A 22,730-nucleotide genomic window follows, 5' to 3' on the forward strand; every position below is an offset into this window, starting at 1 on the left:
TTTCTAGAAATCAGAGGAAGGGATGATTGTCCAAAGAAACAAGGATACCACCCCTGGAACCACTAAAGGGCCTCATAGCATGTTTAGTTGTGATAATGGAACTCTCTTGGGCAAAAATCATCAGTTCATAATATTGATTTTTGCTTGTGACTAATGAAATCCCAGAAGCTCAGGAACAAGTGGAGGTAGTGGGTAGAAAATTCGAAGGTAGATAGGGTTGCCATAATAACAGAGACAGTCATTTCAACCTCAATGATCTGAACCATCAGGAAAATGATCAAAGAAACAGGCAAAGGTCATAAATAAAAATGGCTTACAGAGGTACAGCTTGCATAGCATCACATGAAACAGTAATAAATTCAATTTTAAGTGACTGCTGGAGAAGAAATATTTGCACAAGACTTATCAAAAAATGGAGTGTAACTTGGAAAGGACATGAAGACAGTCCCCCAAAGAATTCCAGTCACAACGATGATGTGTAAAGCACCAAAACTTGCTCTCCCAACCTCCACCCCACAGGAAAATATGTGCATGTCCTACAGCAAATGAGTTACTAAGCCATGGGAAGAGTGACTGGGGGAAAAATGTATTTTCAGCAAGAAATAAAAGTTTTGGGTTTAAATGAAATGGTATTTTTGGAGCAGAGTAAAGTAGTAAGTAAAGCTGCTGGGACAAATTCCTAAAACATTTCACAGAAACAAGGTGACTTGCACGTGGGACCTGAGGATACAGCAACGATGATTAAAATCCCCACAAAACCTTCGAGCGCTGATAGCTGGAGGTGGAGACTGAGTTTCTCTAGACCAGCACAGTCCAATGGAGATAAATTACAATCTTCATAAGTAGTTTTGGGTTGTCTGGTAGCTACAATTAAAAAGTAAAAAAGTTTATTTTAATTATTAATTTTATTTGACCCAAGCTATATATAAAACATTAGGACTTACACATATAACCATTATAAAAGACTGAGTAATGACATAGTTTGCATTCATTTCTTTCATGCGATGTTTGAAATCTGATGCACCTTGGACTTAACAGAGCATCACAGTTCAGATGAGCCACATTCCCGGTGCCCAACAGATAGCTTTGTGGCCAGTGGCCACAGCTTTGGTCAACAGAGAGTCAGACCTTGGGAATCTATGGAGGTGTCCCCATTCCACCCTGGAGAACCAGGTACTCAAAACTAAAAAGTTGAGGGATTCACAACAACACAAGCTTCATTTGATTGCATTTCACATATTGAAATCTGCATAAAATTTCCTTTGAACAGAAGATTCCATCTCTAAAAATGTTTGAAAATCCCCTTACTAGACCTTCTATTGCAGGTAAGATAATCCAGGTTCCCAATGGGTAACTGATAGCTCATGGTTACCCAGCCAGTGAATGCAACGCTGGGTCTGAAGCTGGATCCCAACCCCCCCTCCCTGGCCACTTGGCACCACCCATTGACAATGTGCCCACAGCAAGTGACAAGTGTCCTGTGAGAGAGATGAGAACATTTCAGAAGCTTATGGGTTGCCACAAAGCAACCATGAACATTAGAGAAGCTTCCTTCTAATTTTTGTTTGCTTTGTAAAGTTTCGTTTTAACTAGAGGTCAAGCTAGTCGCTATTTTTCTTTTGAAATATAGCTTCTGACTCACTTTTTCTGAAATGAAAAAAGAAATAAAATGATCCAGATCAACCTACCAACAGAAGAGTGAGGCCTGCTTGCTTTTGTTTATTTTGGAACATTTTTACTTTGAAGTAATTATAGATTTATAGAAGGTTGCAAAGAGAGTATTGGGAGGTCTCAAGAAGCCTTCACGTAGCTTCCCTCCAAGAGTTACGTGGTACATAATTATAGCACACTACCAAGACCAGGATATTGACATTGGTGCAATGTGTGTGTATAGTTCCATGTAATTACCATGATTTGTGTAGTTTTGTGTAACCACGACCATAGTCAAGACATGGACTCATTTTATCACCACAAAGATCTCCTTAGTGTCACCTTCCACTCTTCCACCATCCCCAACTGATGGTAACCACTAATCTAGTTCTCATCTTTATAACTGATCACTTTGAGAATGTTGTATAAATAGAATCAGAGGTACAGATCCTTTTGAAGTTGACCTTTCTCACTCCATGTAATACCCTGGACATCCATCCATTCTGTTCTCTGTATCATTAGTTCATTCCTTTATATTGCTGAGTAATATCCCCTGGTATGGAGATTCCATGGTTTGCTCAAACATTCACCTATGAAGGGATATTTATTTTTGTTGTTTTTAGCTTCTGTCTATAAAGATGAAGTTGTTATGAGCAATAATGTGCATGTTTTATGTGGACATAAGCTTTCATTTCTTTTGGATACATGCCAAGGAGTGAAATAGCTGACTGATATGGCCGATGTATGTTCAGTTTTGCTAGAAATTGCCAAATTATTATCCACAGAGGCTGCATCATTTTAGATTGCCATGTATGAGGGATTAACATTTTTAAACTTTTTTCTTTTCATTTCTCCTCCTGTTTTTGTTATAGTTTAAGGGAACATTGATGCTTTCTGTGTACTGAATATTGTGAAGAAATTATACATGCCTATGAAATAAACAGCACCAAAGAAAGTGGCCATTTTTGGCAAAGCATAGAGATTCATTGCAGAAATCAAGACTGCTAACCCAGAATGCTAAACTACTTTATTTCAAATTGTGTAGGGTCTGGGTTGGCATTATATGTGTTTCCATTTGATTTCTCACCGCTCTATCAGAGAGATATTTTTAGTGTTTGTCTCACTGACCTAGAGATACAGCAGAGCGAAAGGAAACCTTTTGTATTTGCATCGTTACTGTTCCAAGCATTATCAGTGAGGTAATGATGAAATGCCCTCTTCCACTCACTGGGCAGCATGTTGCCATAGCAATAGGAGCATTCTATACAGTCGATCAATTCAGCTGGTCATTATCCCAATGTAGCTGACCACTAACATATTTTGAAAGTTCTTGCTCTATGTTGTAATTGAACCAGTGAATTACATTGGCCTTGGCACTGGGAACTCAGCATAACATTTATATAGTAAAGGGGGATTAAAAGAAGAAAACAGATCTTGGCTAGCATTTACCTGAACAGGAAATTTTAATTAACTCAGTTTATCAGATTCAGCTCATGGCTAATTTCTTCCCAAAAAGAATATGTTAGCTTGCTTAAGTATGTTAGTCATAAGTTATATACAACATTCTTTTTATCCCAAAGTATTACTTTAAGCCTATTCCCACTTTCTTTCCCTTGGTAGAGAAGCTCCAGGGAGGCAGGTCTTGGGGGATGTAGCCTGGCTTGTTCACTGTGATCTCGTTGGCATCAGGAAGTGTCTGATACACAGTAGGTGCTCAAGCAAAGCACAGGGTTCAGAGGGTGGACTCTGGGACCACTGGCCCAGGTTAGACTCCTACTTACAGGCCATGTGGCCAAGAGCAGGCCAATCACACCTCTGTGTCTCTTCACCGTGGAGTGCAGTTCATAGGTCAGTGGCCATACGGTGAGGTTCTCTGGGCAGAGGGCCTGCCCATTGCCTGACACACAGGGCATGTCATGTAAGCACCCACTATTAGTATTTTCTTGCTACTTCTAGCTTACGGATTATAAGCCCTACTCAAGTTCTGTGTAGAAAGAGCAAGCTGCTGCCAGTCCTCGCCACGCCCGAAGCTGGAGGGGAGAGGCTACCTCTCTTCCAACAACTTCCACTGCCTTGCACAAAAACAAAACCAAACAAAATGCTCTTTTAAGCATGCAAAATCATAAGCTGATAGCTTAAAAGAAATTTGCCACTACATTTTCTGTGAATGGGAACCTAATTATATATAAAACAAGAGCACAGTTAGTCGAGTCCTCTGGGTGTCCTTTCTAAGCTCTCATCCAGTTCTGCAGCTTAAATGTAACTCCAACTAGACTGAAGATTATTCCACTAAGGAGGCAATTCAAGGTTCTGAAAGGAGATTACTTGCCTTAGATTTATTGTATCTAAATTACCCAACAGCCACCCCGTTGGCAGAGTCGGCAGCCCTTCCCTGACAGTCACCGGGTGGGAACACAGAGTCTAAATCAGCCTCACACCCCAGTGGTGAAATTTCACTGCGTCTGGTCCCATCAGTGCGAGTTGGGATGGTTGAGAAAAATCTGTGCTAAGCACTTTTACAGTACATTAATTTAAAAGAAAAAAGGGAACTGTCTACTCGGTAGAATAAGAAAATCAAAATGTCATTTTCCTGAATTGCTACATTATGCTAATTATGAGCTCTCCCAAGTTATCTGGGAGAGTTTCTCAATGCTTTCTTCAGGCATGATCTTATCCATTCCTGTGGCTCCAATCCTGGGCTGAGGTCACTATTACTGACCCAAACCTTTCTCTTTACCTTCAAAGAAAAATCCTCAACTGACTGTTAGACCAACCACAGGCAACTGGAACTCAGCATGTTCAAAATTCAGCTGTTTCCTCTCCATTGGCCCACATTTGTTCATACATCTGAAATCCTGAATTCGCTTGTTAGGATACAAATTTTAATTTGACACATCTTACCCTTTAGCTTCATCTCCTGTCTTTCTACCCACAACTGCAGCTAACTTCAATTTCTTGCCTTTTCCAGAATATCCCATGCCTCACTATGACTATGTCTGTGCACCGTCTGTGCCTTCATCCAGCAAGATCCCTCCAGACCTCCTCCACCAGACAGCCATCTCTTCATCTTCCAAGACCAGCTCTCATACTTCTCCTTTGGAAGGGGAATGTGTTTCTGACCCTCCTGTGGGGTCCGTGTTCCCAAATCTCTGTGCTCATTGGAGGTTATTCTTACTTTACTTAACATGGTGCATTGAGTCAAACTGTAAGGAAAGTATCTCTTTTCTTGTATGGATATGATTTTCTATGAGGTCAAGTGCTAAGTCTTACTCTCATCCGTGGTATTTTTATTTTCCCAGCACATGGTAAGCTGTCAGTGAATGATTACATAAAGATTTCAACTGAATCTGTGCCTCAGAAGTCAATCATTAAGCTAAGGGTTGAACTTCTATCTTTCAATCTTCCTGGTTATTACCAAAAAACTAGCAGAAGAATGATCGTATTAAAAATTCTATCACTGGGCAGCCTGGGTGGCTCAGTGGTTTAGTGCCACCTTCTGCCCAGGATGTGATCCTGGGGTCCTGGAATCGAGTCCCATGTCAGGTTCCCTGCAGGGAGCCCACTTCTCCCTCTGCCTGTGTCTCTGCCTCTCTCTCTGTGTTTCTCATAATAAATAAATAAAATCTTTTTTAAAAATCCTATCACTTATTTTGATAACTTGAAGGGTCTGGAATACACAGGTTGTCCCTAAATTTCTGGGCGCCCCTCTTACTGTGCATTCAGCTGAGTTACTTGGCAGAGGAGAAGCAGAATAAGATGGGGTCAGGAGCAGAAATTTGAAAAGACAGGCATGACAGGAGATCTATAGACACAGCAGATTGGTTCTCAAATCTCAACCACCATAAAGGCCCCTCAGTAGAATTCCTCAAGGAGAAATTCCAGGCCCAACCCCTGAAAGGGGGGCTCAGGAGGTTTGCTATGGGGCTTGGGGTCTAATGCAATTAAAAAGAATTCTAGGTGAATCTAACACAAGTGACAGAGGATGTTTGTTTAACCAACAATGAGGGGCTGTTGGTTCTAGTCCACATCATCAAAGATGCTGACAGTAATGGTCAGTTGTAGACACGCCTGGAGATTTGATGACTATCCATTAACTTCCCTAAGCCTTGTTAGCTACTACATGGAAAGTGCTTAGCACAGTGTCCAGACCCCAGGGAGCTCAAACTGGTGAGGAGGAGGAGGATGCCATGGCCACAAGCCCTCCTTTTACTCCAAAATCTCTTCCTTTCCTATGTTAAGAAGTAGCTCCTAATAGATCAGAAGTGGATATTATGGACCTTCTAACAGGCTACATGGTAGACTCACTTATGGGGCTATAAAATATTACAAATGCCTGGATCTTGCCTTCTTTTGCAGATACTTGATGTAACTGGTCCAGGTATCAGTATTTTCCCAAAAATGTCAAGGTGAGTGTAACGTGGAGCCACTGTTGAGAACTACTGACATGAGTAGCAGGGGAGAATAACAAGAGAATTATGGGTGATATACAATTAACGATTAGAGAATTAATCCAGTTTTCTTCATCATCTAATTTGGTCCCAAGTATTAAGCTATACACTTTAAAAGTTTGAAAGTCCTATACTTTTCCAGTATGTTTGGGAGACTCTACAAGGTCTACAATTCTTGGGGCAGACGTGGAGGTGTGTGAGGCAGGACTTCTACTCTTTGCCCAGCTTCAACCAGTATGGGCACCTGACAGCCTCCAGCTATTAACTCTTTCAGGGACTGCGTTAGCTTTCAAATGAGGCCAAAATGTTGTCAGGGAAGTCCTCGGCCTGAGAGAGACAGTGGTAACCATGGGCATGTTATTCTCAGGAATTCCCACATACAATGGCTGGGCAAGGCAGTGAGACAAGGTCCTCGCTGTTTCTGCTCAATTTCTCCAATAGAAAAATTTGCTTGAAGATCCACTGTGCTAGCAGAGCGCAGATCTGTGCCAGGGTCTGATGCTCCCCTTGCCCAATCCTGCTTCCTTCCTTTTTCTTCCCACAGGTGTCACTCCCCACAAAACCACTGATGACCCAGGTCCATGTCAGTGTCTACATCTGGGAGAACCCAAACTGCAGTATGAACAGAGCCAGAGCAACACAGTAGTGAAGCCATATACGTGTACAAATCCCAACAAAGCCAATGGGTAAGAGATGGAAGATGTTTGAACTTAAACTTGTAGGTAATAGACTTTCTATGTGCATCTCCTCTTATTCTTATTTAAAATGTCACAGAATAGTTATTGTGATTACTATTTGACAGATACTGAAACTAAGACTTACAAAGATCTGGAAACTTACTAATGTCACATGGCTTATAATAGGTGGAGGAAGGATATGATCTCAACTTTTTTCTGAAATTAAAGCTTATCTTTTTTTCCACAGCACTCCGTATTCTTTCCAGTTCCTCCATCTCATAACAAGTTCCTCTTGGTCTTAACTCCTAATACACTAACTGTCATCTAAAGACTTACATTTAACACAAATTTGCACCATTCCAAAATGGCCAGATATAATCACCCTCAATACCATAACTTCAAACACCGTGAAGTTAGGAACCATTATCTATGTTTCTTGTATATCTTGAACTTAACTTAGTAAATATGGGTCCTCTATCCATGCTTGCTTGTTAACTATGTATATAACACATATATAATGGGGTTGGCCACGTTCAGGGAACTGGATGACATCCAAGACATGTAAACATGTTGACTATGCTGGGTGGCATCTGACAGATTAGCATATGTTTGAGGGATTCTCTCTTCAGAAGCCAGGCTGTGTAATGTGCATGTGATCGGAACTTTACACAGGACTTGTCAGGCTTGCTCACCTGTCATCATTCTCCTATCGTTTCCCATCTGTTACTCCACAAATGAAAACTTTGTGTGTCAGATGGTCTCCCCTTCCCCAGTCGGGCAGCTGGAGTCTAAAATGTAGCTGAGCAGCTTTGGCATGGCCTCTGATCAGGACTAGAACCCTTCTAGTTTCCTCACACTCAAAGGGCACAGCTCCATTATGACAACAGGGGACCACAGGTTGCTCAGGTCTACAGGTAGACTGCTCAGGAGATACTGTCCTTCTATTACCTCCTAGCTGAGAAATGCCAACCATTTGCTCTCTGACACAAATACTAATTAGTCATTCATTTATTCATTTAGGGAATATTTGTTGAACACTTACTTTAGGCTATGTTTTGGTTTAGCTGCTTTTGCTACTAATATGTCAAACTTGGGAGATTCTCAAATATTTGGATCTGGGCATAGTGCCCACCAATTTACTCTGGTTGGAACGAATGAGTTACTGGAAGGACCTTCTCTTGATCTGGATATGTGAGCTATGGTGAATGATGTCCACTCAGTTACAAGTTCTGAAGTTCAGCTGCCATGCTCTTCCAGTCTAAGTATGAACTTTCCAGGGGGATCTAGCTAGCTCAATATCCTGATCTCCTCCTCCCACCCCCAACCTGGCCCCTAGCCTGGCAGGAAGGAGGGAAGGATCACATAGGACACTATGCACCATTAGGAAAGTAGAGTGGAGACAGTGCTTCTGAGGCCTGGAAATGCATAATCAGTATTTGAAGGAAGAATGAAGAAGGGAAAGCCTATCCTTTTAAACAAGACCTTGAAGGATGAAGAGCCATTTTCCAGACAGAGAAAGGAAATTAGGAAATGTAAGGGAGGGAGCCTTGACCAATGTCTGGAAGACTGGGGCCTTGTCTTGTGGACATGGAGGGTTCAGTGTTGCTTAGAAGGGCAGTGCACTGAGTTGGAGCTAAGGAATCATCCTATCTGTCCCGTCCTGCCTCTTCAAAGTCATAGAAACATCCATCTTATGTGTATTTTCATGATATAACTAATTGGATCAAGTATAATGAAGATCACGAGGTTTGCAAAAAGACTTGGACAATAATTTCGAGTATTGTAACAGAGCTGAATAGTCCATACATGATGTACCAGCAGCTCCATCCCCAGAGTTCAGGTCCTCAACCCTTGGGCTGGGAGGAGGCAGCAAGTACACCAGGATATTGATCCCTTCCACTCTTGGACAAGGTTTCCATTCTTGTGACCATAACAGGTGGCTTTATTTGTTTCCCACTGTCTTGTATGGATAGTGCCAATTTCTATGATTGCCATGACTGAAAAACCTTGACTGGGAGAAGCATCTGGCCCAGAAGATGCGGACAGAGATGGTCATAATTGCAAAAGTAAAATGAAATATACAATCTAAATAAGTCAGTGCAATAATATAAAATTCAGGAATGCAAAGGAGCATTCTGCAGTGATGAAGATGAAGAGGCACGCCTGGGTGGCTCAGTGGTTGAGCACCTGCCTTCAGCGCAGGGTATGTTCCTGGAGTCCCAGGATTGAGTTCCACATTGGGCTCCCTGCTTGGAGCCTGCTTCTCTCTCTTCCTGTGTCTCTGCCTCTCTCTCTCTCTCTCATGAATAAATAAATAAAATATTTTAAAAGAAGATGAAGAGAAATCTTAGTTACCTGCACAAACATGATATACGTCTCAGAAATAATGTGAGTGAACAAAAGCAAGTCATAGAACAATACCATGTCTTTCCATTTATGTTCTAGGTCAAACCACATGCAATGGAGAGTTGCAAAGTGATAAAAGAAAGCTTGGGAATAAAAAAAATCACAGGATACTGGGAAACAGGCTCCCACTGTAACACTTCTGAGATAATAGGCCCCACACTGATGGGCAAATCCGGAGTCCTTCAGCCTGCTGGCTTGCTTGCTGACTTTCCAGTGTGGCTCTCTGAATCTTGGGTGGGTTTAGTTTGTGGTCTATGTGGCATCTGAGCCAACTTTCATTCATGGAGTAGGCAAATTATGAGTATTTACAAAATTCACTGTCTTTCCATAAGTAGGATCCGAATATTTGAGAGACAGCCTGAACCTAACACCAATGATACATCATTCAACTATGAAGGCCATGGTGAAGGTTCCAATCACAGTAGGAGACTGAGGACTGGGGACAGGGGTCGGGGTTGTTGGGGGAGGAGGCAACAGGTTGGTGTTTGGAGATGGAGCAGGACCCATCACAGGGCATATATGCAGTCCCTGATTCCTGGGAGGTGTATGTGTCAGAGGAGGCAGGACAAAACTCAGACACTGGAGGAAAGACTGTAACATCACTCAGGAGAGATGTTGAAGGCTTTGTCACTAAAACTAGGCAAGAGGCCAGGGAGCAGCCAGGGCGAGATGAGCTGGCACTGAGCCTATGCCATCCTGCTCCCTGCATGCCTTGCGCCCAAGGCCAGGAAGGGATCTGAGGAACCCACAGGTGCAGGTTAAGGACCCACCTTTGAAGTTAGAGATTCCTAAAGACAAGCTGCCAAGTGAATGACCACAGGTCAGCAATTCAATAAAGACCGAGTCAACTGGTTCTTATCCAGTCTATTCAGAAATACATGAATGCTGCCTGCAAGTATTTTTTTTTAAAGTCAACATTGTATAATCAATAAATTTCTAAATGAAATTTAAAAAATTATAGTTCAACTCAAAGTGCAGTAGCTCATTATGAAGATTGCCTTTAAAGACTCAATTTACCAAAGATAAGAAGGTTGCTGTGGTTGACACTATTTCTCTCTCCCTTTGAGTCACTGTTCTTTTTCTTTTCTTTTTTCTTTTTTTTTTTTTTTTTATGATAGGCACAGTGAAAGAGAGAGAGAGGCAGAGACACAGGCAGAGGGAGAAGCAGGCTCCATGCACCAGGAGCCCGACGTGGGATTCAATCCCAGGTCTCCAGGATCGCGCCCTGGGCTAAAGGCAGGCGCTAAACCGCTGCCACCCAGGGATCCCCACTGTTCTTTTTCTATAGTCAAGGTCAGATTTTAAAAATTAATTAAATGTTTATGTCAATGAGTCTTAAAATGAAGCTCTAAATCCCAGTAATAAAACTTAGAGAATACTTAGAATACTCAGGGTCAGGATTTTTCTCCAAAATTCCAGAAAGATAGTGAGGCATTCACATAATTAACTAGTAAAAGTTTTCACATTGGCAAAATTATATGAAAAATATTGTCCATAAAAGCCTTTAAACTAATTTGTGACAATTTAAACCAATTTCTACTAGACTTAGGCCAGTATTACTCTAAGTGCATCTTACTAAGTAGGCAATGCTCAGTACTTTATCATAATGTAGTAACATTTACACATATGTACTAGTTTAGGAAAGAAATCTTCTTTCTTATGCAAATTTTCTATTCCTCTCTCTCAACTCAATTTTAATTCTGAAAAGGTTGCATATTTCATTGGTCTTATTTTATTCTTCTATGGCTCAGGATTTGGACTAAAATTGGGTAATTAGAACTACAATCTGAATATTGCTTAAATCTCAAAGTTGTCTCCAAATGTCAAACAGATTTTAGGTTTTCAGGCTTCAGAAATCTAAAGTGTACACTGAATGCACTTAAATATTATTTTTAATAGTTTGGGTTAGTTAAAATAATGCCAGTGAGGATGAGAATGATGGATGGTAGATGGGTTAACAATTAGCTTCTTTCTCTCCATCTCGACCATCCAGCTATTATTTAGTACTAATTAGAGTTGGCCAACATAGGAAATCGAAAAATACTTTTTTCTTTATATTGACTTATTTGGTCTCCAAGGATGAGTTCCTTCATAATTATAATTTCAGGTATTCTTGTCTTCAGGTAGTTGGCTAAGTAAAGGCTGCATTGATTGCTCATAAATGTCTCATTAGCAAAGTTCATGCTCTCAGCTTCTCTGAGGAGGTACTTATTATATCTAAAGGTAAATCTGAGAGAATCACATAAAAACAATGCCTCTCATTGCTCAGCTACTCTCAGGGACATAAGTTCTATCCATCCTAAGCATTGTAATAATCTGTTATTTTTTTTTAATAATCTGTTATTAATATTAATGACCATTGTGAGGTTATCTAAAATGATCCTCAGTAAAGCCCATTAGAAAGGAGAACTCCATTTAAAAATGACAAGATATAAATTGTATAAAATACATTTTGGTTAAGAGTCATGTTTACAAAAAAAGGATGAAAATATTATAAACCAACATAAAAATGGTCATTGTGGGATTATCCTGCAGCTATTTTTGAACTAATCAAGAAGGAAGAAAATGAAAAAAAGAAGAGAAAGAAAATTTTATTTAGTTAATTAATTAATTAGAATTGTTCTATAACACTGGCAATTATATCTTTTATTAGGAAAGAGGAAGGAAGGAAATGAAGATAGAGGGAAGAAGAGGAGAAAGAAGGAGAAAAAAGAAAAGATATGACTTTTACAATGATATATATTTAAGTGAAAAATATCATTTTCCACATCCCAGGAAAAGTTTATTTTAACAGTGAGCCACGGTTAATCACTGCACAACTGTAAAGCTGTTTTTCCAAGTTGCAGCTCACTGCAGGTCTGCTGGTGGACAGGATTCTGCAAATGTACTGAGTAACCCATCATGATTTGGAGAAAGCCCATTTACGCTAATGGGTTCTGAGTAGGAACAATGATATTAAGAGTTACACATCACTCTTTTACTCCTAGGCCTGTCAAATCTCTTTCATCTATTATTTGCATGAATCTTCAACTCAAAATTTCCCTGATGAAGTTTTATTTAAAAAAGAAGACATGGCTCTGGGGTATCTGGATGGCTCAGTTGGTTAAACATTGGACTCTTGATTTTGGCTGAGGTCACGATTTCAGAATCTTGAGATGGAGCCCACATGGGACTCTGTGCTCAGTACGGAGTCTGCTTGAGATTGTCTTGCTCCTCTCTGGCCCCACCTTCATGCTCTCTCTCTCTCTTTCAAAATAAGCAAATAAATCTTAAAAGAAAAAAAAAACAGAAAAAAGAGATGGCTTATACTCAAACCAGACAAAAATATCTGAAGAAAACTACAGACAAATACCTCTTATGAATATAGACACAAAAAATCCTCAACAAAATGCGGGAAAACCAAGTACAGCAACATATAAAAAGGATTAAACACCACAACCAAACCTAATTTACCCAAGGAATGCAAGGTAGGTATAACATATAGAGATTAATTAATGTAGTATGCTACATGAATAGAATTAAGGACAAAGGAAACATGATCATATCCATTGATGCCAAAAGTTATTTTATATTATTCATAGCCTTTCATGATAAAAAAAAACATTCAACAAACTAAAAATGGAAGGGAACCTACTCAATCTGATAAAGAGAATCTATGAAAAAATAGATTGGTATCAGACTTACTCGTGAAAGATGTGTTCCTCCCCCATAATCAGGAACAAGACAAGGACATTCACACTCATTTCTTCTATTCAGCACTCTGTTAGGGATCTAGCAGGACAATTAGACAAGAAAATTAAATAAAATTAATTTTATTTTTTAATCCAAATTAAAAAGGTAAAAGAAAAACTATCTCTATATTTCCATATACAAGATCTTGTATGTGGAAAAGTCTAAGAAATTTATTAAAAAATCATTAAAACTAACAAAAGAGTTATTTTACAAGCTGAAAATTGTATTTCTATATATTTGCAAGGGATACAAATTAAATTGAGAAAAATTCCATTTATAATATAATCAAACAGAATAAAATTCTTAGAAATAAAATTAACAGGTGCAAAGCTTATACTCTTCAGACTAGAAAATATTCTTGAAATAAAACAAAGAAGACTTTAATAAATGGAAAGACATCTCATGTTCATGGATCAAAAAATTTAATAATGTTAAGATGGTAGTACCACCCTAATTGATCTACAGATTCAGTGTAATCCTTTATCGAAATTCCTGATGGCATTTCTGCAGAAATTGACAAACTGGTCTTAAAATCCATACAGAAATGCAAATTGGGGTGGGCAGCTGGGGGGCTCAGCAGTTTAGTGCCACCTTCAGCCCAGAGCATGATCCTGGGAACCCAGGGTCATGTCCTGAGTCGGGCTCCCTGCATGGAGCCTGCTTCTCCCTCTGCCTGTGTTTCTGCCTTTCTCTCTCTCTCTGTGTCTCTCATGAATAAATAAATAAATTTTTTTTAAAAAATGCAAATTGCCTTGATTGAAAACCAAACAATCTTGAAAAGGAAAACAAAGTTGGAGGACTCATGCTTTCCAGTTTAAATACTTATTATAAAGCTATACTATCAAGACAATGTGGTATAAGAGCAGACACATAGATCATTGGATAGAATTGAGAGTCTAGAAATATACTTTCACATTTACAGTCAGTTGATTTTGTTTCTTTCTTTTTTTTAAAGATTTACTTAGAGAGAAAGAGAGAGCAAGAACATGGGGTTTGAGGAAAGAGGGGCAGAGTGAGAGGGAGAGAGAAAATCTCAAACTGACTCCTCGCTGAGCATGGAGCCCAACACTGGGCTTGATCTCATGACTCTCAGATTACAACCTGAGCCAAAACCAAGAGTTGGATAATCAACTGACTGCACTACCCAGATGCCCTAGTCAATTGATTTTCAATAAAGGTGCCAAGACAATTCAAGAAGGAAAGCATAATTTTTCCAACAAATGGTACTAGTACTACTGGACATCCACATGCAAAAGAATGAAGTTGGATCACTACTGTACATAATATTCAATAATTAACTCAAAATGGATCATCCACCTAAATGTGAGAATGAAAACTACAAAATCCCTAGAAGAAAACAGGTATCATTTTTTTTTTTGATATCACACTCAAGCACAAGAAACCAAAACAAAAATATATACAAGTTTCCCCACTATCCAAAAGTCCAATTTGTGCTGCTTTTCTTTTACAAAAGACCCACGTTAGTATCTGCTTTTGCCAACAACAACAAAAAAATCCAAAAAGGATTTTTGTTTTTACAAAATGGTGGTTACTTCTTTGTGTCATTTCATCTTACAGAAGGTTTCAAAGGAGCACCTTACTTTCAGAGAGCAGGGGAACCCTACATATTGGCTGTCATCAATATTAAAATATTTGCTCTTCAAAGGGACCATTGAGAAAGTGAAAAGACAACCCATAAATGGAAGAAAACATTTGCAAATCATATATCTGATAAAGAATTTGTTTGATTTCCTTTATGAGAAGTGTCTACAATGGGCAAATCCATAGAAACAAAAAGTAGATTAGCAGTTGCCTGGGGCTAGGGATGAGGGACTGGGGGAAAATACAGGCATTTGCTAAAGGCTGTGGGGCTTTTTTCTGAGACCATTAAATGTTCTAAAATTGAACATGTTGATGGTTGCTTAACTGTAAACATACCTAAAAAATGAATGGTACACTTCCAGTGAATGAATTTTATTTTATATAAACTATTTTTCAATAAAGCTACTTTAAAAATGATAGGGTTTTTTTTCCTTTTTCACTGATTTTTGATGTGTACCATCCTCTAGAATAAAGTCATATTTAGTGTAGCTATTGTCCTTTATCTAAAATATTTTAGCACATCAGAGTCACCAAAGAGATAGTAATTAGTATTCCAGAAGAAATGAGGATAGATTGCCCTCTTGGCCTTTAAAGTCGCCATTGCTACTGATGATAACTGTCAAATACCTCAAGTATGTTGTTTGGGAGCTGGACAATGGTTCAGTACAAATTGATGCTTAAATTCAAACTTTAAAATCAGCTAATACTAATTATAATTTAGTAGCTCTGTGTGTGTGTGTGTGTGTGTGTGTGTGTGTGTGTAGTGCTCACTCTATGTCATATAGACACAGTTACACTTTTTACCTCTTTTTCCACATCCTAACCAATACTTGTTCTTTCTTGTCTTTTTGATAATAGCCATTTTAACACATGTGAGGTGAGATCTCATTGTGGTCTTGATTTGTGTCTCTCTTATGATTAATGATGCTGAGCAGTTTTCATGTACCTGTTGGCCATCTGTATGTCTTCTTTGGAAAATTGTCATTCAGACCTTCTGCCTGGTTTTTTTTTTAAGATCTTATTTATTCATGAGAAACACAGAGAGAGAGGCAGAGACATAGGCTGAGGGAGAAGCAGGCTCCCTACAGGGAGCCCAATGCAGGATTCGATCTAGGGACCCTGGGACCATGTCCCATGCTGAAGGCAGATGCTCAACTACTGAGCCACCCATGTGCCCCCTTCTGCCCATTTTTATTTTTATTTTGTTTTGTTTGCTATTGAGCTGTTTGAAATTCTTTATATATTTTGGATATTAATCCTTTATCGGATAAATGATTTCCAAATATTTTCTCCCATTCAGTAGGGATGACTTTTCATTTTGTGGATAGTTTCCTTTGCCATGCAGAAGCTTTTAAGTTTGATGTCATCCCACTTGTTTGCTAGTGTTATATTAATTCACAAAATTCCTCCATTGCCTCTATGCAGTAGATGTAGATACTATTATTACTAACTTCCATCTTATAGATGAGAAAACTGAGTCAGAGAGCTTATATAATTTGCCCAAGATAAAGATCTGATAAGAAGTAGGGCACAGACTAAGTGTAGCCCTTGCAATTTTTAAAATATCAAGGCTAAGCAGTGAGTAGTTGGTGTGTTAAGGTGGTAGCCTTTTACAGAGTTGCTCGATCTAGAGATATAATAGTAATAATAATAATAATGATGATGATAATGATGTTATTGCTATTTCTCTTTTTGAAGTTGCCAGCCCTGCTCTTTAGCCATTCCTTCCAACATTTGAGGAATAATCTGTGAGAATAGGATCTCTCTTACTCCAAGCACCGAGCCCATTATTTTTTAATGCAATGTCTCTGATGACACTTGCTGCTCAGGGCCATGCTCCCCAGCTACAGGCCATAATGACAGTCACAGTCAGGTCCATGCTTACTGGGCCATTTCATGGGTAAGTCTTCACTCCACACTAGCTGAATTGATTAGAGGATGGAACATTTCTGTGCCTATACATTCCAGCTAAAAAAGCAGCAAGAAGTTGTTGGGTTTTTTTTTTTTTACACATAAATAATTGCTTTTATTTTTCTTTCACTTACTCATTTTAACTGGGGAGCAGCTGACTTGCCCCACTATAGGTGCATTGATATGTTAGCGACGATTTGGTTTAAATGCCTACACATAGAGACAAAACAGAACAGAGGATGCATGCCCACTACAGTGCTGTCCAGACCTTGTGTGGCCTGCAGTATTGGGCATGGAAATGCTCTGGGAGAGGTGAATGATTTGTAGGGAAGAAAGCAGTGATGAGGAGCTGGTGTGTCTCACTAGCAAAACACGGAGACTCAGATTCCCACATGCGTTACTTCTAGACTTGTTTTCATCCTACTACCCTTCTCAGAAAATGTTCATCAGAGCTCCAAAGTATATGTACACTGGCATATGTATAATTATGTTATTTATTCAATATAGTTGGGGGCGGGAGTACTTACAACATCTGAAAAGAAATCACATGTGAAAAGAAATGTTGCCTAACAAGAATCAAGCAATGGTCAGGCAAATGTATGTATCAAATGTTATACCATTCATGAGCAATTTTTACATCTTCAGAAGCTTGATAATGTCCTCTAGATCCCAAAAATAATGTTGAGATCACTTTTTTCCAGGATCAAATAGAAGATACTTGCCGAAAATGAGATCTAGCAGGAGTTTGGAAAAAAACAAAAAGAGAAGTTAATCTTCTTTCTTAGATGTCACAGATACTTTGGACAGTACAGAAAATAACATAAAATGATTTAACATGATTCAGGAGATAAGGATAAGCAGCAATTCTTTCTCCCACTCAATTTCCCCTCATCAGCTATTTCTGAGGGTGGAAGAGTGGAGAGAGAACTGTAAAAAACATGATAGGAACTTGGCATTTTACACACTGTTGAGTTGGAGGTCATGAAAGTAAAGGTGGCAAAAGAGCCTCTGCACATTTCCGCATCACCCCGCTCTTTCGCACTAACGCACAGATAGTCTCCCCTCATTTACTCTCCATGGTAACACAGAAGCATCATGAACACAGGTGGGAGATGAAGCCCTCGGACACTGGACAGTGAAAGGTGGGCGCTTGTAGCTACTGCTAACAGGCATCCATCACACAAGGCTGTCTGTGTTGGTGGCACCTCTGCTGGCTGCCATGGCAGCTCACAGTGTGGGACAATGAATCACAGTGGCTGGGTGCTGGAGCTGTGCCATCCCACCGCCTAGCATAGAGGCTCGGCTCTGCCACTGATGAGCTGGCAGGTGTTTGCAGGTCACTAATGCTTTCTCAGCATCCTTACTTGTGCAGCTCTTCACACATTACAATCACTCAACATTACAAATCCCTCAAAATGTCAACCAACATTGAATTGTCCTTTTTGTCACACTTATCTACTAATTGTACATCCTTAAGTAGTTTTGCTTTTAAATTCTTTTTTAAAAGATTTTATTTATTTATTCACGAGAAACACAGAGAGAGAGGCAGAGACACAGGCAGAGGGAGAAGCAGGCTCCATGCAGGGAGCCTGATGTGGGACTCGATCCCAGGACTCCGGGATCACAACCCGAATCAAAGGCAGACACTCAGCTGCTGAGCCACTCAGGAATCTCCATTCTTGAGTAGTTTTAAAATACAAACCACAATCACCATTTTAAAAATATTACACAACCTACAAATTATACTGCCTACCTCGAGCACAGAATTTCTTTCTCAGTAATCGAGGACCTCGACAGCCTGTTTCCTACAGTGCCTACAACTCTGTCCCAGGGATATGTTAACACTTCCCTTGATGTGATAAGTAACAGATGTGAGCAATCTTTTAAAAAATAATAGCATGGGAATTTGCAAAATTGTTCATCATATATGTGTAAGCTAGTATTTTTATTTTAAGAAAAAAATTTTTCCTTTGTGGTGTCTAGGTCTGGGATCTCCAAGACCATCCCCAGTTTCAGTGATTTGCCAAAAGAACTCACATGACTCAGCATGTACCTGAACTCATAACTGAGATTTATTACAGTGAAGGAAACAAAGGACAATCAGCAAAGGGAGAGGATACACCGGGAAGAGGTCTGGTGGAAACCAGGCACAAAATTCCAAGGGTTCTCTCCCAGGGGAGTCACATGGGATGAGGTTAATGCCTCCAGCGATGAGTTATGACAAGCTGAGTACAGTGCCCTCTAGAGGCAAGCTACTTAGACACTCTTGACCAGAGGTTTTTGGGGGCAGGGCTTATGTAGGCACCCTCTACTATCTTGTACCAACGTTGTAGTCTCCCAGAAAGAAGGCAGGTGTTCAGCATGAACTACATTGTTTATACAAACAGCATAGGCATAGCGTGAACATAGGCACATCATCTAGGGAGAATTTTGTATCGATACCAGCCAAGGTCCCAAACTCCTGCCAGGTGTGAACTAGCAAGCAGGGCTTTCAAAGGAGGGTGGTCTCCAGCCTGCTGATAAGCCTCCCTGTATAATGCTGTTAGCATTTCCAGACATTTATTTAGCCCTTTTGCTGTATTTATGTATTCTTTAAGATCTGTATATAGCTTTTCTAAACATACTGAATAAAATTGATACTTGATATTATTTAAATATTAACTTACATTCTGATTTTAAAATAGCTTAGATTTAAAAACGGAGAAGATTAATTTAGGAAAATATACCCGAACAATTAAGAAAAAAAAATCTTATTTCTATTTAGACAGCAATTTAACTTTTTGGCCAGATTTTTCTTTCTCTGTCCCCAATTTAATGCACTATCATTCTCAATTTTAGTACTTAGAAACTATTTTTAAAAATTCTACCCAGTAAAAAAAAAAAAAAAATTCTACCCAGTGGAAAAGTAAATTTTATTTTAATCTCTACTTGGTGGGAAGTGGATCACCAAATATTTTATATCATGCTTGAGGGTTACTTACTATGCTCATAACTGACTTGATTATACTTTCATTCTAAATACGTTTTTTCCTCTATTATTCATTTATTTTAAGGAATAATCCTCAAACTATAGTTAATAACATTGCATTATACATTTGAAAGTTGCTAGGAGAGTAGACCTTAAAAGAAGGAGGTGATTCTTTCTAGATCCCAAGGGAACTTTTTAAAAATTATTCAATGTAAATGAAAGCAGAAGACAAAAATGCCCTATGGCATTAAAACATTTATCACTTAAGATCCCATATCTTAATTTAAGGAAGTACAGCTGCATTTTATTTATTTGTTTGTTTGTTTATGATTATTGTTATTATTTTAATTTGCATTTAGGTTAGTTTTAATAGTCATCAAGAGGACTGAGGTATGAGCAAACAGCTTAATAAAATAGTGAGGTAACTTAGGGTAACATATTAACTATATAAGTCAATATATAAGTTAATCAGGGCCCAGTATGTTTGTTTAAGTTCCTGGGGAGTCAGGGGAGTCAGCAGGCATGAATACTGCTCTCAGCTCCGGCTGTGCTGTGTATCACGTGTGTCCTGGGATCTATGTGGGTGAAATTCAGCCCCACGGAACTGAAGGATCTTACTAAAGTCAAATGAATTCATATCTGAGAACTCTGAAGGTCCGTGCAAGCGTATTATGCTTTCTCACCTTTGTTTCAAAAGCTCTCACTCTTACGTTTACTGTGATGGGGCTCCCCGAGGGGCCGGGAGGGCCGTTCCCCGCCTCGGCCGCGCACCTCCTGCTCCCGCCCAGGCCCGGACGAGCGCCGGCACGTGCCCGCCTACCCCCGGGCTACAACCCGTTAACCCGCTGGACGACCACGCGGAGGACGAGGGCGCCGACCCGCCCTGCGGTGATGCGCGTGGCCCAGGCCGCAGCCGCGCCGAGAGGTGCCTGCCCCGTCCCTCCTGTACGAGCCCGCAAGGTCGGCGTCGCGCCTTCCGAGGAGCGCGTGGGTCAGCGGGGTCTTAGAAGGCGCGGGGAAGGTGCTGGACAGGTGTCAGGACTCGAGGACCAGCCGGAAGCACATTGACAGCATAAGCGCACGTCGATCACTTCCAATCCAAAGCGGCAGAGGCGCCACCCGAACAGAATGGCCCCTGCCCCCCAAGCCCTGCCCCCCAGCCTAACCGCAGATTGAAAGAAGCCGTAAGGACCGGTAAAGCACAGGAGCCACCCAAGCCTCAGGAAGCTGAATGACTCAGACTTTGCCTGGAGGCACCGGCTCTGCCGCGAGCACCGAGGCTTACCCGAAGAAGCCCCCTTCGAGCCCAGCACCAGGAGGGGGACAGTAATCTAGAGGAGCTGCGTGGGACTAGGCCGGCTGAAGCACAGGGCCCTGGGGGTGCAGACGGAAATTGAGGAGCAAGATGACATTCTTGACCGCCTCACAACCAAAGTGGACAAGTCAGACGTCAATATAAAAAGCACAGAAAGAAAAGTTAGGCGACTTTAAACACCGAGGAGGCTCTCCACCCCATTGTGATGAAACGAGCCAAAAGATCTCCTGTTGAACTTCCCAAAATTTAATTTCTGTTGTTTTAGTGTGTAACGTAATATGTGTTTGCAAATGTTATAATTTATAAAGAGCGAGTTGAGTTCTAAAAAAAAAAAAAAGACCTGGCCAAGGTGCAGCGCAGCGGGCGGTCTGCATGCTGAGCAACACCACCGCCGGCGCCGAGGCCTGGGCCCGCCTCGACCGCAAGTTTGACCTGATGTTCGCCAAGCGGGCGTTTGTGCACTGGTACGTGGGCCAGGGCATGGAGGAAGGAGAGTTCTTGGAGGCCCGAGAGGACCTGGCTGCCCTGGAGAAGGATTATGAAGAAGTGGGAACGGAGTCGGCGGACGGCGAGGACGAGAGCGAGGAGTTCTAGGGCTCCTGGCGCCTGCCCGCGGTCGGGCTCCCTGTTCAGTTTCCCTAAGCCCCACAAATACAGTCAGTGTCTGGGTGGAAAAAAAAAAAATGAATGTTGCAGCAGATACTTAATACAAGATTATTCAAAGCACATATGGACTAAAAATAAATATTTTAGAATGGGAAGAGGTGTTTTAGGTTTGTATTTGTGTGTCTTTATTATGTTGAAAAGCTGTCTTTCAAAACCTGATTTGAGAAATTCATATACAATTTCTTTGATGTCTGCTGCAAATTTAAAAACTGTTCCCAAGCCTACATGTTATTGTATTCAGCTTTCCTGGTAACTACTGCTCAATTACCTTTTCATAGAAATAAAATCTTGTTATAACAAAAAAAAAAATTTGTGTGTGTGTGTGTGTGGACATTATCATACGGTAGCTTTATTAAATTCCTTTACCTTCTACAACGCGATTACAAAAAGGAATACTTCATTTAAGTGTAATACTGTCTTTATGGACGTACCGTGGTCGGAAAGTGGAGCTAAAGGTCACAAACAAATACACGTAAGAACAGGGACAAAGGCGGGACGTCCCTGGAGCCTAGTCTAGCGCAGTGAGCCCAGTGGGTAAGGGAAGGGAAGCAGGGATGAATAGAGACTTATTTGGGGGGCGGTGGTGGTATTGTCAATGAGCTGCTTCTAGGAGCTTAAACCCAAGGGCCAGCTCGGGGGCCAGACACACAGGCGTACAGCTTTGGTACCACATCTCAACACTGCCCAAAGTCCTGGCCTTGTGTCACACACAGCAGTTGTCCCCAGTCAGCTTTGGTTTTGTTTTCTCTCCAATTTACACACACACACACACACACACACACACACCCGCATGCACACGCAATCGAGGGTGTCTTCTTTGACCGTCCAAGCTCTTCTGTCTCAGGTACCTCCCTGCTGTCAAAATCAAAGCACGCCAGACTCCATCAAGCCAAGAAACCCCTTCTTTCCTAGGAGAGAAGCCAGCACTTCGCTTTCCTGAATGAACATGAGCACTCAGGGCTCACTCTGTCCAGCTGCGGTTTGGCTCCAACCCTGGCAGCTGAGCTGAGAACCGGACAAGAGGGGACAGGACGCTGATTAGCTGGGGATCTGACTCCCTGTCTGTCACAAGGCACTTCTCAAGGCTCCGAGCCCATCCCCCCCGCCCCCCCCTTTTTTTCTTGTTCACCAAAGGAAGGAACTGGAAAGAAAACTCTGTTAAGATTCTGGGGACAGAAGAGGCCATGAAGGAAACTGTGTGTGTCTGGTGAGCCTGATTTTTTTTTTTCAATTGTATATCATCATTTAATTCTTAGAAAGTAGCGTGAACAGGAAAGTAGCACAAAAATATAGTGTTTGCCAAGGGAGGCTGGTGCCTGCCACTGAGAGGCTGAAGCCAAAAGAGGTTGTAAATT

At 40.7% G+C, this 22,730-nt stretch overlaps 1 pseudogene; it reads left to right on the top strand.

Annotated features, from left to right (window-relative positions):
* The first annotated feature begins 20,114 nt into the window (after positions 1-20,114).
* On the top strand, positions 20,115-20,885 carry LOC121477404 (annotated as a pseudogene).
* The last annotated feature ends 1,845 nt before the right edge of the window (positions 20,886-22,730 follow it).

The sequence above is a fragment of the Vulpes lagopus genome, chromosome 17, assembly GCF_018345385.1.
Source record: "Vulpes lagopus strain Blue_001 chromosome 17, ASM1834538v1, whole genome shotgun sequence".
NCBI classification, from domain to species: domain Eukaryota; kingdom Metazoa; phylum Chordata; class Mammalia; order Carnivora; family Canidae; genus Vulpes; species Vulpes lagopus.